This window comes from Engystomops pustulosus, unplaced genomic scaffold, assembly GCF_040894005.1.
Source record: "Engystomops pustulosus unplaced genomic scaffold, aEngPut4.maternal MAT_SCAFFOLD_181, whole genome shotgun sequence".
Classification (NCBI taxonomy): domain Eukaryota; kingdom Metazoa; phylum Chordata; class Amphibia; order Anura; family Leptodactylidae; genus Engystomops; species Engystomops pustulosus.
In genome coordinates, this window is record NW_027285061.1 from 47,934 (window position 1) to 66,009 (window position 18,076).

At 58.3% G+C, this 18,076-nt stretch overlaps 1 protein-coding gene across 2 annotated transcripts in view; it reads right to left on the reverse strand.

Moving 5' to 3' along the window:
• The window catches only part of LOC140108773 (caM kinase-like vesicle-associated protein), a 61,235-nt gene extending 43,550 nt beyond the window's left edge, over nucleotides 1–17,685 (reverse strand). The window contains exon 1 of one of the 2 annotated variants that reach the window (XM_072131945.1): nucleotides 17,534–17,685. The gene's annotated coding sequence lies outside the window, so the exon portion shown is untranslated. Of the gene's footprint in view, nucleotides 1–96; nucleotides 272–17,533 lie in introns of those variants that run through there. The other variant, XM_072131946.1, reaches the window with a different exon arrangement.
• Nucleotides 17,686–18,076: the final 391 nt, after the last annotated feature.

Consider the following 18,076-nt stretch of genomic DNA (forward strand, 5'->3'; position numbering starts at 1 on the left):
TATCATGTTATTACACCCCAATCCCTTGATATATAGGATTACAGATTGTTTCAGTAGTAAGGTGTAGTCACCGGTGTTATGTAATTGTTCCATTACCTCCCTGTCGGCCTCCATTTAGTGGTGTTCAGTGTCTCATTAGCCGCTAATTCGCAATCCTGATCTCTGCTTGGTAATTGACTGAATGAGATTTCGGCCTAATCCCTCATTCTTCTAGGTTTTTAGAAAACGCCAGAGAAATTCGGCAGAATAATTACATGTCACTGTAACCATCCTCAATGGGATAAGAAGGCATCCTAGCAATAGACCCCTCCCCAACATGACAAACCTGCCCCCCTAACCCAACACTCCTACCCAACATCACAAACCTGTACCCCCTACCCTACCCAACATGACAAACCTGCCCCCCTAACCCTACACCCCTACCCAACATCACAAACCTGTACCCCCTAACCCTACCCAACATCACAAACCTGTACCCCCTAACCCTACCCAACATCACAAACCTGTACCCCCTAACCCTACCCAACATCACAAACCTGTACCCCCTAACCCTACCCAACATCACAAACCTGTACCCCCTAACCCTACCCAACATCACAAACCTGTACCCCCTAACCCTACCCAACATCACAAACCTGTACCCCCTAACCCTACCCAACATCACAAACCTGTACCCCCTAACCCTACCCAACATCACAAACCTGTACCCCCTAACCCTACCCAACATCACAAACCTGTACCCCCTAACCCTACCCAACATCACAAACCTGTACCCCCTAACCCTACCCAACATCACAAACCTGTACCCCCTAACCCTACCCAACATCACAAACCTGTACCCCCTAACCCTACCCAACATCACAAACCTGTACCCCCTAACCCTACCCAACATCACAAACCTGTACCCCCTAACCCTACCCAACATCACAAACCTGTACCCCCTAACCCTACCCAACATCACAAACCTGTACCCCCTAACCCTACCCAACATCACAAACCTGTACCCCCTAACCCTACCCAACATCACAAACCTGTACCCCCTAACCCTACCCAACATCACAAACCTGTACCCCCTAACCCTACCCAACATCACAAACCTGTACCCCCTAACCCTACCCAACATCACAAACCTGTACCCCCTAACCCTACCCAACATCACAAACCTGTACCCCCTAACCCTACCCAACATCACAAACCTGTACCCCCTAACCCTACCCAACATCACAAACCTGTACCCCCTAACCCTACCCAACATCACAAACCTGTACCCCCTAACCCTACCCAACATCACAAACCTGTACCCCCTAACCCTACCCAACATCACAAACCTGTACCCCCTAACCCTACCCAACATCACAAACCTGTACCCCCTAACCCTACCCAACATCACAAACCTGTACCCCCTAACCCTACCCAACATCACAAACCTGTACCCCCTAACCCTACCCAACATCACAAACCTGTACCCCCTAACCCTACCCAACATCACAAACCTGTACCCCCTAACCCTACCCAACATCACAAACCTGTACCCCCTAACCCTACCCAACATCACAAACCTGTACCCCCTAACCCTACCCAACATCACAAACCTGTACCCCCTAACCCTACCCAACATCACAAACCTGTACCCCCTAACACCCAACATCACAAACCTGTACCCCCTAACCCTACCCAACATCACAAACCTGTACCCCCTAACCCTACCCAACATCACAAACCTGTACCCCCTAACCCTACCCAACATCACAAACCTGTACCCCCTAACCCTACCCAACATCACAAACCTGTACCCCCTAACCCTACCCAACATCACAAACCTGTACCCCCTAACCCTACCCAACATCACAAACCTGTACCCCCTAACCCTACCCAACATCACAAACCTGTACCCCCTACCCAACATCACAAACCTGTACCCCTTAACCCTACACCCCCACCCAACATGACAAACCTGCACCCCTAACCCAACACCCCTACCCAACATCACAAACCTGTACCCCTTAACCCTACACTCCCACCCTAGTGGTGGTGTAAAATGTGTATATAGTGATCTCCCCCTAGTGGTGGTGTATAATGTGTATGTAGTGATCTCCCCCTAGTGGTGGTGTATAATGTGTATGTAGTGATCTCCTCCTAGTGGTGGTGTGTAATGTGTATGTAGTGATCTCCTCCTAGTGGTGGTGTATAATGTGTATGTAGTGATCTCCCCCTAGTGGTGATGTATAATGTGTATGTAGTGATCTCCTCCTAGTGGTGGTGTATAATGTGTATGTAGTGATCTCCTCCTAGTGGTGGTGTATAATGTGTATGTAGTGATCTCCTCCTAGTGGTGGTGTGTAATGTGTATGTAGTGATCTCCCCCTAGTGGTGGTGTATAATGTGTATGTAGTGATCTCCTCCTAGTGGTGGTGTGTAATGTGTATGTAGTGATCTCCCCCTAGTGGTGGTGTATAATGTGTATGTAGTGATCTCCTCCTAGTGGTGGTGTGTAATGTGTATGTAGTGATCTCCTCCTAGTGGTGGTGTGTAATGTGTATGTAGTGATCTCCCCCTAGTGGTGGTGTATAATGTGTATGTAGTGATCTCCCCCTAGTGGTGGTGTGTAATGTGTATGTAGTGATCTCCCCCTAGTGGTGGTGTATAATGTGTATGTAGTGATCTCCCCCTAGTGGTGGTGTATAATGTGTATGTAGTGATCTCCTCCTAGTGGTGGTGTATAATCTGTATGTAGTGAGCTCCCCCTAGTGGTGGTGTATAATGTGTATGTAGTGATCTCCCCCTAGTGGTGGTGTATAATGTGTATGTAGTGATCTCCCCCTAGTGGTGGTGTATAATGTGTATGTAGTGATCTCCTCCTAGTGGTGGTGTATAATGTGTATGTAGTGATCTCCTCCTAGTGGTGGTGTATAATCTGTATGTAGTGATCTCCCCCTAGTGGTGGTGTATAATGTGTATGTAGTGATCTCCTCCTAGTGGTGGTGTATAATGTGTATGTAGTGATCTCCCCCTAGTGGTGGTGTATAATGTGTATGTAGTGATCTCCTCCTAGTGGTGGTGTATAATCTGTATGTAGTGATCTCCTCCTAGTGGTGGTGTATAATCTGTATGTAGTGATCTCCCCCTAGTGGTGGTGTATAATGTGTATGTAGTGATCTCCTCCTAGTGGTGGTGTATAATGTGTATGTAGTGATCTCCTCCTAGTGGTGGTGTATAATGTGTATGTAGTGATCTCCCCCTAGTGGTGGTGTATAATGTGTATGTAGTGATCTCCTCCTAGTGGTGGTGTATAATGTGTATGTAGTGATCTCCTCCTAGTGGTGGTGTATAATGTGTATGTAGTGATCTCCCCCTAGTGGTGGTGTATAATGTGTATGTAGTGATCTCCCCCTAGTGGTGGTGTATAATCTGTATGTAGTGATCTCCCCCTAGTGGTGGTGTATAATGTGTATGTAGTGATCTCCTCCTAGTGGTGGTGTATAATGTGTATGTAGTGATCTCCTCCTAGTGGTGGTGTATAATGTGTATGTAGTGATCTCCTCCTAGTGGTGGTGTATAATGTGTATGTAGTGATCTCCTCCTAGTGGTGGTGTATAATGTGTATGTAGTGATCTCCCCCTAGTGGTGGTGTATAATGTGTATGTAGTGATCTCCCCCTAGTGGTGGTGTATAATGTGTATATAGTGATCTCCCCCTAGTGGTGGTGTATAATCTGTATATAGTGATCTCCTCCTAGTGGTGGTGTATAACCTGTATGTAGTGATCTCCCCCTAGTGGTGGTGTATAATGTGTATGTAGTGATCTCCCCCTAGTGGTGGTGTATAATGTGTATGTAGTGATCTCCCCCTAGTGGTGGTGTATAATCTGTATGTAGTGATCTCCCCCTAGTGGTGGTGTATAATCTGTATGTAGTGATCTCCTCCTAGTGGTGGTGTATAATGTGTATGTAGTGATCTCCCCCTAGTGGTGGTGTATAATGTGTATGTAGTGATCTCCTCCTAGTGGTGGTGTATAATGTGTATGTAGTGATCTCCCCCTAGTGGTGGTGTATAATGTGTATGTAGTGATCTCCCCCTAGTGGTGGTGTATAATGTGTATGTAGTGATCTCCCCCTAGTGGTGGTGTATAATGTGTATGTAGTGATCTCCCCCTAGTGGTGGTGTATAATGTGTATGTAGTGATCTCCCCCTAGTGGTGGTGTATAATGTGTATGTAGTGATCTCCTCCTAGTGGTGGTGTATAATGTGTATGTAGTGAGCTCCCCCTAGTGGTGGTGTATAATGTGTATGTAGTGATCTCCTCCTAGTGGTGGTGTATAATGTGTATGTAGTGATCTCCCCCTAGTGGTGGTGTATAATGTGTATGTAGTGATCTCCTCCTAGTGGTGGTGTATAATGTGTATGTAGTGATCTCCTCCTAGTGGTGGTGTATAATGTGTATGTAGTGATCTCCTCCTAGTGGTGGTGTATAATGTGTATGTAGTGATCTCCCCCTAGTGGTGGTGTATAATGTGTATGTAGTGATCTCCCCCTAGTGGTGGTGTATAATGTGTATGTAGTGATCTCCCCCTAGTGGTGGTGTATAATGTGTATGTAGTGATCTCCCCCTAGTGGTGGTGTATAATGTGTATGTAGTGAGCTCCCCCTAGTGGTGGTGTATAATCTGTATGTAGTGATCTCCCCCTAGTGGTGGTGTATAATGTGTATGTAGTGATCTCCCCCTAGTGGTGGTGTATAATGTGTATGTAGTGATCTCCCCCTAGTGGTGGTGTATAATGTGTATGTAGTGAGCTCCCCCTAGTGGTGGTGTATAATCTGTATGTAGTGATCTCCCCCTAGTGGTGGTGTATAATGTGTATGTAGTGAGCTCCTCCTAGTGGTGGTGTATAATGTGTATGTAGTGATCTCCTCCTAGTGGTGGTGTATAATGTGTATGTAGTGATCTCCCCCTAGTGGTGGTGTATAATGTGTATGTAGTGATCTCCCCCTAGTGGTGGTGTATAATGTGTATGTAGTGATCTCCTCCTAGTGGTGGTGTATAATGTGTATGTAGTGATCTCCCCCTAGTGGTGGTGTATAATGTGTATGTAGTGATCTCCCCCTAGTGGTGGTGTATAATCTGTATGTAGTGATCTCCCCTAGTGGTGGTGTATAATGTGTATGTAGTGATCTCCCCCTAGTGGTGGTGTATAATCTGTATGTAGTGATCTCCCCCTAGTGGTGGTGTATAATCTGTATGTAGTGATCTCCTCCTAGTGGTGGTGTATAATGTGTATGTAGTGATCTCCCCCTAGTGGTGGTGTATAATGTGTATGTAGTGATCTCCCCCTAGTGGTGGTGTATAATGTGTATGTAGTGATCTCCTCCTAGTGGTGGTGTATAATGTGTATGTAGTGATCTCCCCCTAGTGGTGGTGTATAATGTGTATGTAGTGATCTCCCCCTAGTGGTGGTGTATAATCTGTATGTAGTGATCTCCCCTAGTGGTGGTGTATAATGTGTATGTAGTGATCTCCCCCTAGTGGTGGTGTATAATCTGTATGTAGTGATCTCCCCCTAGTGGTGGTGTATAATCTGTATGTAGTGATCTCCTCCTAGTGGTGGTGTATAATGTGTATGTAGTGATCTCCCCTAGTGGTGGTGTATAATGTGTATGTAGTGATCTCCCCCTAGTGGTGGTGTATAATCTGTATGTAGTGATCTCCCCCTAGTGGTGGTGTATAATCTGTATGTAGTGATCTCCTCCTAGTGGTGGTGTATAATGTGTATGTAGTGATCTCCCCCTAGTGGTGGTGTATAATGTGTATGTAGTGATCTCCCCCTAGTGGTGGTGTATAATGTGTATGTAGTGATCTCCTCCTAGTGGTGGTGTATAATCTGTATGTAGTGATCTCCTCCTAGTGGTGGTGTATAATGTGTATGTAGTGATCTCCTCCTAGTGGTGGTGTATAATCTGTATGTAGTGATCTCCTCCTAGTGGTGGTGTATAATGTGTATGTAGTGATCTCCCCCTAGTGGTGGTGTATAATGTGTATGTAGTGATCTCCTCCTAGTGGTGGTGTATAATCTGTATGTAGTGATCTCCTCCTAGTGGTGGTGTATAATGTGTATGTAGTGATCTCCCCCTAGTGGTGGTGTATAATGTGTATGTAGTGATCTCCTCCTAGTGGTGGTGTATAATCTGTATGTAGTGATCTCCTCCTAGTGGTGGTGTATAATGTGTATGTAGTGATCTCCTCCTAGTGGTGGTGTATAATGTGTATGTAGTGATCTCCTCCTAGTGGTGGTGTATAATGTGTATGTAGTGATCTCCTCCTAGTGGTGGTGTATAATGTGTATGTAGTGATCTCCCCCTAGTGGTGGTGTATAATGTGTATGTAGTGATCTCCCCCTAGTGGTGGTGTATAATGTGTATGCAGTGATCTCCTCCTAGTGGTGGTGTATAATGTGTATGTAGGGATCTCTTCCTAGTGGTGGTGTATAATGTGTATGTAGTGATCTCCTCCTAGTGGTGGTGTATAATGTGTATGTAGTGATCTCCCCCTAGTGGTGGTGTATAATGTGTATGTAGTGATCTCCTCCTAGTGGTGGTGTATAATGTGTATGTAGTGATCTCCTCCTAGTGGTGGTGTATAATGTGTATGTAGTGATCTCCTCCTAGTGGTGGTGTATAATGTGTATGTAGTGATCTCCTCCTAGTGGTGGGGTATAATGTGTATGTAGTGATCTCCTCCTAGTGGTGGTGTATAATGTGTATGTAGTGATCTCCTCCTAGTGGTGGTGTATAATGTGTATGTAGTGATCTCCCCCTAGTGGTGATGTATAATGTGTATGTAGTGATCTCCCCCTAGTGGTGGTGTATAATCTGTATGTAGTGAGCTCCCCCTAGTGGTGGTGTATAATGTGTATGTAGTGATCTCCCCCTAGTGGTGATGTATAATGTGTATGTAGTGATCTCCCCCTAGTGGTGGTGTATAATCTGTATGTAGTGAGCTCCCCCTAGTGGTGGTGTATAATCTGTATGTGAGGAAATGTCTAAAAGGGAACCTGTCATCAGGAGCTCCCATAGAGAAAACCGTCCTTTTCCGATAAGTTAGATGAAAGTTTCCCTTCCTCTCTGCCGTGTCCTGTGGGAGGGACCAATGAGAAGCCCCACCCCCACCCTGGGGAAAGCGCTCCATCCCTATCTCTACTATCTGAAACGGACACATGGCGGAGCGGTTTGGGCGCTGTGCACACTATTCTCTATGGCGGCTCCTGATGACGGGTTCCCTTTCATTCATTTTGATAAGACTTTTTTTTCCATGGAATGAAACCATTAACCCTTTGTCCTCTGTAAGCAGCGGCTGTTGGATTATCTTCTGGACTACATTCTGGTGGAGGATGAGGGTAGTAGTAGTCACTTGTGTGGAGGAGCTGGAGCTTTGGGATCCATCCCCTCGGCCCATCCTGACCCTTATCCTGCGTCATTCCAACCCCAGTATCCCCCAGCAGGCGACCCCTCCCCCGCACTGACACCTGGGGGCCCCATGTCCGTGTCATATCAGAGATGAGGCAATGGATCCTCAGCAGCGCCGGGAGCGTCCTCCCAAAGTCACATCCCTGCCCCTGCTGTGCCCTCCATGACCTGGCACCAGGATTGTTACACGGGGAGAGGCGGGAAACCTACAACCTCTGCAACTGTCTGAATGAACCACAAGTCCCAGCATATCAGGAATCTCTACAGCCCAAGACATCCCCTCCCCGCTGTGCCCTGTGCCCCGGCTCCCAGCCCCTCCCCGCTGTGCCCTGTGCCCCGGCTCCCAGCCCCTCCCCGCTGTGCCCTGTGCCCCGGCTCCCAGCCCCTCCCCGCTGTGCCCTGTGCCCCGGCTCCCAGCCCCTCCCCGCTGTGCCCTGTGCCCCGGCTCCCAGCCCCTCCCCGCTGTGCCCCGGCTCCCAGCCCCTCCCCGCTGTGCCCCGGCTCCCAGCCCCTCCCCGCTGTGCCCCGGCTCCCAGCCCCTCCCCGCTGTGCCCCGGCTCCCAGCCCCTCCCCGCTGTGCCCCGGCTCCCAGCCCCTCCCCGCTGTGCCCCGGCTCCCAGCCCCTCCCCGCTGTGCCCCGGCTCCCAGCCCCTCCCCGCTGTGCCCTGTGCCCCGGCTCCCAGCCCCTCCCCGCTGTGCCCTGTGCCCAGGCTCCCAGCCCCTCCTGCTGTGCCCAGGCTCCCAGCCCCTCCCTGCTGTGCCCAGGCTCCCAGCCCCTCCCTGCTGTGCCCAGGCTCCCAGCCCCTCCCTGCTGTGCCCAGGCTCCCAGCCCCTCCCTGCTGTGCCCAGGCTCCCAGCCCCTCCCTGCTGTGCCCAGGCTCCCAGCCCCTCCCTGCTGTGCCCAGGCTCCCAGCCCCTCCCTGCTGTGCCCAGGCTCCCAGCCCCTCCCTGCTGTGCCCAGGCTCCCAGCCCCTCCCTGCTGTGCCCAGGCTCCCAGCCCCTCCCTGCTGTGCCCAGGCTCCCAGCCCCTCCCTGCTGTGCCCAGGCTCCCAGCCCCTCCCCGCTGTGCCCAGGCTCCCAGCCCCTCCCCGCTGTGCCCAGGCTCCCAGCCCCTCCCCGCTGTGCCCAGGCTCCCAGCCCCTCCCCGCTGTGCCCTGTGCCCAGGCTCCCAGCCCCTCCCCGCTGTGCCCTGTGCCCAGGCTCCCAGCCCCTCCCCGCTGTGCCCTGTGCCCCGGCTCCCAGCCCCTCCCCGCTGTGCCCTGTGCCCCGGCTCCCAGCCCCTCCCCGCTGTGCCCTGTGCCCCGGCTCCCAGCCCCTCCCCGCTGTGCCCTGTGCCCCGGCTCCCAGCCCCTCCCCGCTGTGCCCTGTGCCCCGGCTCCCAGCCCCTCCCCGCTGTGCCCTGTGCCCCGGCTCCCAGCCCCTCCCCGCTGTGCCCTGTGCCCCGGCTCCCAGCCCCTCCCCGCTGTGCCCTGTGCCCCGGCTCCCAGCCCCTCCCCGCTGTGCCCTGTGCCCCGGCTCCCAGCCCCTCCCCGCTGTGCCCTGTGCCCCGGCTCCCAGCCCCTCCCCGCTGTGCCCTGTGCCCCGGCTCCCAGCCCCTCCCCGCTGTGCCCTGTGCCCCGGCTCCCAGCCCCTCCCCGCTGTGCCCTGTGCCCCGGCTCCCAGCCCCTCCCCGCTGTGCCCCGGCTCCCAGCCCCTCCCCGCTGTGCCCAGGCTCCCAGCCCCTCCCTGCTGTGCCCAGTGCCCAGGCTCCCAGCCCCTCCTGCTGTGCCCAGGCTCCCAGCCCCTCCCTGCTGTGCCCAGGCTCCCAGCCCCTCCCTGCTGTGCCCTGTGCCCAGGCTCCCAGCCCCTCCCTGCTGTGCCCAGGCTCCCAGCCCCTCCCTGCTGTGCCCAGGCTCCCAGCCCCTCCCCGCTGTGCCCAGGCTCCCAGCCCCTCCCCGCTGTGCCCAGGCTCCCAGCCCCTCCCTGCTGTGCCCAGTGCCCAGGCTCCCAGCCCCTCCTGCTGTGCACAGGCTCCCAGCCCCTCCCTGCTGTGCCCTGTGCCCAGGCTCCCAGCCCCTCCCTGCTGTGCCCAGGCTCCCAGCCCCTCCCTGCTGTGCCCAGGCTCCCAGCCCCTCCCTGCTGTGCCCAGGCTCCCAGCCCCTCCCTGCTGTGCCCAGGCTCCCAGCCCCTCCCTGCTGTGCCCAGGCTCCCAGCCCCTCCCTGCTGTGCCCAGGCTCCCAGCCCCTCCCTGCTGTGCCCAGGCTCCCAGCCCCTCCCTGCTGTGCCCAGGCTCCCAGCCCCTCCCTGCTGTGCCCTGTGCCCAGGCTCCCAGCCCCTCCCTGCTGTGCCCTGTGCCCAGGCTCCCAGCCCCTCCCTGCTGTGCCCTGTGCCCAGGCTCCCAGCCCCTCCCTGCTGTGCCCAGGCTCCCAGCCCCTCCCTGCTGTGCCCAGGCTCCCAGCCCCTCCCTGCTGTGCCCAGGCTCCCAGCCCCTCCCTGCTGTGCCCAGGCTCCCAGCCCCTCCCTGCTGTGCCCAGGCTCCCAGCCCCTCCCTGCTGTGCCCTGTGCCCAGGCTCCCAGCCCCTCCCTGCTGTGCCCTGTGCCCAGGCTCCCAGCCCCTCCCTGCTGTGCCCAGGCTCCCAGCCCCTCCCGCTGTGCCCAGGCTCCCAGCCCCTCCCGCTGTGCCCAGGCTCCCAGCCCCTCCCGCTGTGCCCAGGCTCCCAGCCCCTCCCGCTGTGCCCAGGCTCCCAGCCCCTCCCGCTGTGCCCAGGCTCCCAGCCCCTCCCGCTGTGCCCAGGCTCCCAGCCCCTCCCGCTGTGCCCTGTGCCCAGGCTCCCAGCCCCTCCCGCTGTGCCCTGTGCCCAGGCTCCCAGCCCCTCCCGCTGTGCCCAGGCTCCCAGCCCCTCCCGCTGTGCCCAGGCTCCCAGCCCCTCCCGCTGTGCCCAGGCTCCCAGCCCCTCCCGCTGTGCCCTGTGCCCAGGCTCCCAGCCCCTCCCGCTGTGCCCTGTGCCCAGGCTCCCAGCCCCTCCCGCTGTGCCCAGGCTCCCAGCCCCTCCCGCTGTGCCCAGGCTCCCAGCCCCTCCCGCTGTGCCCTGTGCCAAGGCTCCCAGCCCCTCCCGCTGTGCCCTGTGCCAAGGCTCCCAGCCCCTCCCGCTGTGCCCTGTGCCAAGGCTCCCAGCCCCTCCCGCTGTGCCCTGTGCCAAGGCTCCCAGCCCCTCCCGCTGTGCCCTGTGCCAAGGCTCCCAGCCCCTCCCGCTGTGCCCAGGCTCCCAGCCCCTCCCGCTGTGCCCTGTGCCAAGGCTCCCAGCCCCTCCCGCTGTGCCCTGTGCCAAGGCTCCCAGCCCCTCCCGCTGTGCCCTGTGCCAAGGCTCCCAGCCCCTCCCGCTGTGCCCTGTGCCAAGGCTCCCAGCCCCTCCCGCTGTGCCCTGTGCCCCGGCTCCCAGCCCCTCCCCGCTGTGCCCAGGCTCCCAGCCCCTCCCGCTGTGCCCAGGCTCCCAGCCCCTCCCGCTGTGCCCAGGCTCCCAGCCCCTCCCGCTGTGCCCAGGCTCCCAGCCCCTCCCGCTGTGCCCAGGCTCCCAGCCCCTCCCGCTGTGCCCAGGCTCCCAGCCCCTCCCGCTGTGCCCAGGCTCCCAGCCCCTCCCGCTGTGCCCAGGCTCCCAGCCCCTCCCGCTGTGCCCAGGCTCCCAGCCCCTCCCGCTGTGCCCTGTGCCAAGGCTCCCAGCCCCTCCCGCTGTGCCCTGTGCCCCGGCTCCCAGCCCCTCCCCGCTGTGCCCAGGCTCCCAGCCCCTCCCGCTGTGCCCAGGCTCCCAGCCCCTCCCGCTGTGCCCAGGCTCCCAGCCCCTCCCGCTGTGCCCAGGCTCCCAGCCCCTCCCGCTGTGCCCAGGCTCCCAGCCCCTCCCGCTGTGCCCAGGCTCCCAGCCCCTCCCGCTGTGCCCAGGCTCCCAGCCCCTCCCGCTGTGCCCAGGCTCCCAGCCCCTCCCGCTGTGCCCAGGCTCCCAGCCCCTCCCGCTGTGCCCTGTGCCCAGGCTCCCAGCCCCTCCCGCTGTGCCCTGTGCCCAGGCTCCCAGCCCCTCCCGCTGTGCCCAGGCTCCCAGCCCCTCCCGCTGTGCCCAGGCTCCCAGCCCCTCCCGCTGTGCCCTGTGCCAAGGCTCCCAGCCCCTCCCGCTGTGCCCTGTGCCAAGGCTCCCAGCCCCTCCCGCTGTGCCCTGTGCCAAGGCTCCCAGCCCCTCCCGCTGTGCCCTGTGCCAAGGCTCCCAGCCCCTCCCGCTGTGCCCTGTGCCAAGGCTCCCAGCCCCTCCCGCTGTGCCCAGGCTCCCAGCCCCTCCCGCTGTGCCCTGTGCCAAGGCTCCCAGCCCCTCCCGCTGTGCCCTGTGCCAAGGCTCCCAGCCCCTCCCGCTGTGCCCTGTGCCAAGGCTCCCAGCCCCTCCCGCTGTGCCCTGTGCCAAGGCTCCCAGCCCCTCCCGCTGTGCCCTGTGCCAAGGCTCCCAGCCCCTCCCGCTGTGCGGGTGCATGTACATGGACGTACAGGTGCTCCGGCCCGGGTGGAGAGGAGCAGGGGTGACCCTTCACCCATAAGACGGGGAGAGATAGGAAGCGTGTGGCACCCCATGCGCCCATTGCCGGTCTATGGGGGAGGTCATCTCTGATACATTGTAACAGACCCTGCGATGTGTCAGCTCAGGAAGTCTGTTCTCTGTATGGAGTCGCCATGCTAACTTAGTGTCCTGCATGAACACGTGTCTAATGTTTGTTTGTTATCATACTTTGATATGTATGTTTGTTATTTATTGTACATGGTCATTCTCTGGCAGCCATGAACTTTCTCTAAGGGAGAACTCATAACTGAGGAAGGGGAGGCCGAGGGGGGCAGCGGCAGCCAGGGGGACGAGGTCGGGGGGGCAGCAGCAGCCAGGGGGACGAGGCCGGGGGGGGCAGCAGCAGCCAGGGGGACGAGGCCGGGGGGGCAGCAGCAGCCAGGGGGACGAGGCCGGGGGGGCAGCAGCAGCCAGGGGGACGAGGCCGGGGGGGCAGCAGCAGCCAGGGGGACGAGGCCGGGGGGGCAGCAGCAGCCAGGGGGACGAGGCCGGGGGGGCAGCAGCAGCCAGGGGGACGAGGCCGGGGGGGCAGCAGCAGCCAGGGGGACGAGGCCGGGGGGGCAGCAGCAGCCAGGGGGACGAGGCCGGGGGGGCAGCAGCAGCCAGGGGGACGAGGCCGGGGGGGCAGCAGCAGCCAGGGGGACGAGGCCGGGGGGGCAGCAGCAGCAGCCAGGGGGACGAGGCCGGGGGGGCAGCAGCAGCAGCCAGGGGGACGAGGCCGGGGGGGCAGCAGCAGCAGCCAGGGGGACGAGGCCGGGGGGGCAGCAGCAGCAGCCAGGGGGACGAGGCCGGGGGGGCAGTAGCAGCAGCCAGGGGGACGAGGCCGGGGGGGCAGTAGCAGCAGCCAGGGGGACGAGGCCGGGGGGGCAGTAGCAGCAGCCAGGGGGACGAGGCCGGGGGGGCAGTAGCAGCAGCCAGGGGGACGAGGCCGGGGGGGCAGTAGCAGCAGCCAGGGGGACGAGGCCGGGGGGGCAGTAGCAGCAGCCAGGGGGACGAGGCCGGGGGGGCAGTAGCAGCAGCCAGGGGGACGAGGCCGGGGGGGCAGTAGCAGCAGCCAGGGGGACGAGGCCGGGGGGGCAGTAGCAGCAGCCAGGGGGACGAGGCCGGGGGGGCAGTAGCAGCAGCCAGGGGGACGAGGCCGGGGGGGCAGTAGCAGCAGCCAGGGGGACGAGGCCGGGGGGGCAGTAGCAGCAGCCAGGGGGACGAGGCCGGGGGGGCAGCAGCAGCCAGGGGGACGAGGCCGGGGGGGCAGCAGCAGCCAGGGGGACGAGGACGGGGCAGCAGCAGCCAGGGGGAGGAGGAGGCCGGGGCAGGAGGAGAGGAGCCAGAGGTGTCTTATATGAAATATCAGACTTATCTCTTACGATCTTGTCAGTTCATATCTGTAAATTAATTGCAAATTAAGAGACAATGTGAGATCTAGCAGTGACGTCTCTGCCAGGACCTCCAAAATACATGACAAGGAGAGGACCACGGGAAGATCCCAGGACCTCCAATATACATGACAAGGAGAGGACCTTAGGATCTCAGGACCTCCAATATACATGACAAGGAGAGGACCTTAGGATCTCAGGACCTCCAATATACATGACAAGGAGAGGACCTTAGGATCTCAGGACCTCCAAAATACATGACAAGGAGAGGACCACGGGAAGATCCCAGGACCTCCAATATACATGACAAGGAGAGGACCTTAGGATCTCAGGACCTCCAATATACATGACAAGGACCTCCAATATACATGACAAGGAGAGGACCACGGGAAGATCTCAGGACCTCCAATATACATGACAAGGAGAGGACCACGGGAAGATCTCAGGACCTCCAAAATACATGACAAGGAGAGGACCACGGGAAGATCTCAGGACCTCCAATATACATGACAAGGAGAGGACCACGGGAAGATCTCAGGACCTCCAATATACATGACAAGGAGAGGACCACGGGAAGATCTCAGGACCTCCAATATACATGACAAGGAGAGGACCACGGGAAGATCTCAGGACCTCCAATATACATGACAAGGAGAGGACCACGGGAAGATCTCAGGACCTCCAATATACATGACAAGGAGAGGACCTTAGGATCTCAGGACCTCCAATATACATGACAAGGAGAGGACCACGGGAAGATCTCAGGACCTCCAATATACATGACAAGGAGAGGACCACGGGAAGATCTCAGGACCTCCAATATACATGACAAGGAGAGGACCACGGGAAGATCTCAGGACCTCCAATATACATGACAAGGAGAGGACCACGGGAAGATCTCAGGACCTCCAATATACATGACAAGGAGAGGACCTTAGGATCTCAGGACCTCCAATATACATGACAAGGAGAGGACCTTAGGATCTCAGGACCTCCAATATACATGACAAGGAGAGGACCACGGGAAGATCTCAGGACCTCCAATATACATGACAAGGAGAGGACCTTAGGATCTCAGGACCTCCAATATACATGACAAGGAGAGGACCACGGGAAGATCTCAGGACCTCCAATATACATGACAAGGAGAGGACCACGGGAAGATCTCAGGACCTCCAATATACATGACAAGGAGAGGACCTTAGGACCTCCAATATACATGACAAGGAGAGGACCTTAGGATCTCAGGACCTCCATGACGATGAGGAGAAGGGGTTGATCGTGGGATATTTCCTATATATCGTGTCTCCAGCTTTTGATGGGAGGACTAGGACCTTGTGTATTCAGGACCTCAGGATTTCCAATAATCCAAGCCAAGCATTTCAGGGCCGAGGACAGAGTCTCCTGATAGGACCGGGGATGGGCCGGGGGGGGCGGGGGTCTCCAATGTAAAATCCACGAGTGACAGAGACAATAAGAGGCTGCGGAGCCGGAGAAGAGGAAGAGGTTTCCCCTGGGATGAGACCTAATTCCTTCACAAATCTGTCTCTACACTCGCTGGAAGGTGACAAAAATCTCTGCCAAAATAGCATCTCCCAGGGAGACGGGAATACTGGGAGATTAACCCTTCACGTGGCGGGAGCCGCTCGCACCCCGGAGAGCTGCGCTCAGGAAGGGGTTAATGCGGACATGTGATGTGAAGGGTGGACCCGGTGCCCCCCATCTATGAGGTCTGCAGGTGATGTGAGGGGTGGACCTGGTGACCTCCATCTATGAGGTCTGCAGGTGATGTGAGGGGTGGACCTGGTGCCCCCCATCTATGAGGTCTGCAGGTGATGTGAGGGGTGGACCTGGTGCCCCCCATCTATGAGGTCTGCAGGTGATGTGAGGGGTGGACCTGGTGCCCCCATCTATGAGGTCTGCAGGTGATGTGAAGGGTGGACCCGGTGCCCCCCATCTATGAGGTCTGCAGGTGATGTGAGGGGTGGACCCGGTGCCCCCCATCTATGAGGTCTGCAGGTGATGTGAGGGGTGGACCCGGTGCCCCCCATCTATGAGGTCTGCAGGTGATGTGAAGGGTGGACCCGGTGCCCCCCATCTATGAGGTCTGCAGGTGATGTGAGGGGTGGACCCGGTGCCCCCCCATCTATGAGGTCTGCAGGTGATGTGAGGGGTGGACCTGGTGCTCCCCATCTATGAGGTCTGCAGGTGATGTGAGGGGTGGACCTGGTGCCCCCCATCTATGAGGTCTGCAGGTGATGTGAGGGGTGGACCTGGTGCTCCCCCCATCTATGAGGTCTGCAGGTGATGTGAGGGGTGGACCTGGTGCCCCCCATCTATGAGGTCTGCAGGTGATGTGAGTGGTGGACCTGGTGCTCCCCCATCTATGAGGTCTGCAGGTGATGTGAAGGGTGGACCCGGTGCCCCCCATCTATGAGGTCTGCAGGTGATGTGAGGGGTGGACCTGGTGCTCCCCATCTATGAGGTCTGCAGGTGATGTGAGGGGTGGACCTGGTGACCCCCATCTATGAGGTCTGCAGGTGATGTGAGGGGTGGACCTGGTGACCCCCATCTATGAGGTCTGCAGGTGATGTGAGGGGTGGACCCGGTGCCCCCCATCTATGAGGTCTGCAGGTGATGTGAGGGGTGGACCTGGTGACCCCCATCTATGAGGTCTGCAGGTGATGTGAGGGGTGGACCTGGTGACCCCCATCTATGAGGTCTGCAGGTGATGTGAGGGGTGGACCTGGTGCTCCCCCATCTATGAGGTCTGCAGGTGATGTGAGGGGTGGACCTGGTGCTCCCCATCTATGAGGTCTGCAGGTGATGTGAGGGGTGGACCCGGTGCTCCCCCATCTATGAGGTCTGCATGTGATGTGAGGGGTGGACCTGGTGACCCCCATCTATGAGGTCTGCAGGTGATGTGAGGGGTGGACCTGGTGCCCCCCATCTATGAGGTCTGCATGTGATGTGAGGGGTGGACCTGGTGCTCCCCATCTATGAGGTCTGCAGGTGATGTGAGGGGTGGACCTGGTGCTCCCCATCTATGAGGTCTGCAGGTGATGTGAGGGGTGGACCTGGTGCTCCCCCATCTATGAGGTCTGCAGGTGATGTGAGGGGTGAACCTGGTGCTCCCCCATCTATGAGGTCTGCAGGTGATGTGAGGGGTGGACCTGGTGCTCCCCATCTATGAGGTCTGCAGGTGATGTGAGGGGTGGACCTGGTGCCCCCCATCTATGAGGTCTGCAGGTGATGTGAGGGGTGGACCTGGTGCCCCCCATCTATGAGGTCTGCAGGTGATGTGAGGGGTGGACCTGGTGCCCCCCATCTATGAGGTCTGCAGGTGATGTGAGGGGTGGACCTGGTGCCCCCCGTCTATGAGGTCTGCAGGTGATGTGAGGGGTGGACCCGGTGCCCCCCATCTATGAGGTCTGCAGGTGATGTGAGGGGTGGACCTAGTGCCCCCCATCTATGAGGTCTGCAGGTGATGTGAGGGGTGGACCTGGTGCCCCCCGTGTATGATGTGAGGGGTGGACCTGGTGCCCCCCGTGTATGATGTGAGGGGTGGACCTGGTGCCCCCCGTGTATGATGTGAGGGGTGGACCTGGTGCCCCCCGTGTATGATGTGAGGGGTGGACCTGGTGCCCCCCATCTATGAGGTCTGCAGGTGATGTGAGGGGTGGACCTGGTGCCCCCCATCTATGAGGTCTGCAGGTGATGTGAGGGGTGGACCCGGTGCCCCCCATCTATGAGGTCTGCAGGTGATGTGAGGGGTGGACCTGGTGCTCCCCCATCTATGAGGTCTGCAGGTGATGTGAGGGGTGGACCTGGTGCTCCCCCATCTATGAGGTCTGCAGGTGATGTGAGGGGTGGACCTGGTGCCCCCCATCTATGAGGTCTGCAGGTGATGTGAGGGGTGGACCTGGTGCCCCCCATCTATGAGGTCTGCAGGTGATGTGAGGGGTGGACCTGGTGCCCCCCGTGTATGATGTGAGGGGTGGACCTGGTGCCCCCCGTGTATGATGTGAGGGGTGGACCTGGTGCCCCCCGTGTATGATGTGAGGGGTGGACCTGGTGCCCCCCGTGTATCATGTGAGGGGTGTAGATTGCTAGCTCCGCAGCTCAGTCTTACCTGATGTAGTCGCCCGCTGCCGGAGAATGCTGTGTACGCGGTCACACACGGATCAGGCGGCGGCGGGCTCCTCCATGTGGTTCTGCTCTCAGACACTGAAACTTGCGGCTTCCAACTGACAGCTGGCCCCGCCCACACACACTGGGGGAGGGGCTGCTCCGACCTCACAGGGAAACTTTATGCCCCGCCCCTGTCCCGCCTCCTACGTGATGAGGGCGGAGTCTTCCCGCTCATTCTAGTGAAGGTAAAGGATGGAGGATCCGTCATCCCAACACAGGAGCACAGGATCCCCGCACCGAGGGGAGAGGGGGGATCCGCTCATCCCCAACACAGGAGCACAGGATCCCCGCACCGAGGGGAGAGGGGGGGATCCGCTCATCCCCAACACAGGAGCACAGGATCCCCGCACCGGGGGGAGAGGGGGGATCCGCTCATCCCCAACACAGGAGCACAGGATCCCCGCACCGAGGGGAGAGGGGGGGTCCGCTCATCCCCAACACAGGAGCACAGGATCCCCGCACCGAGGGGAGAGGGGGGATCCGC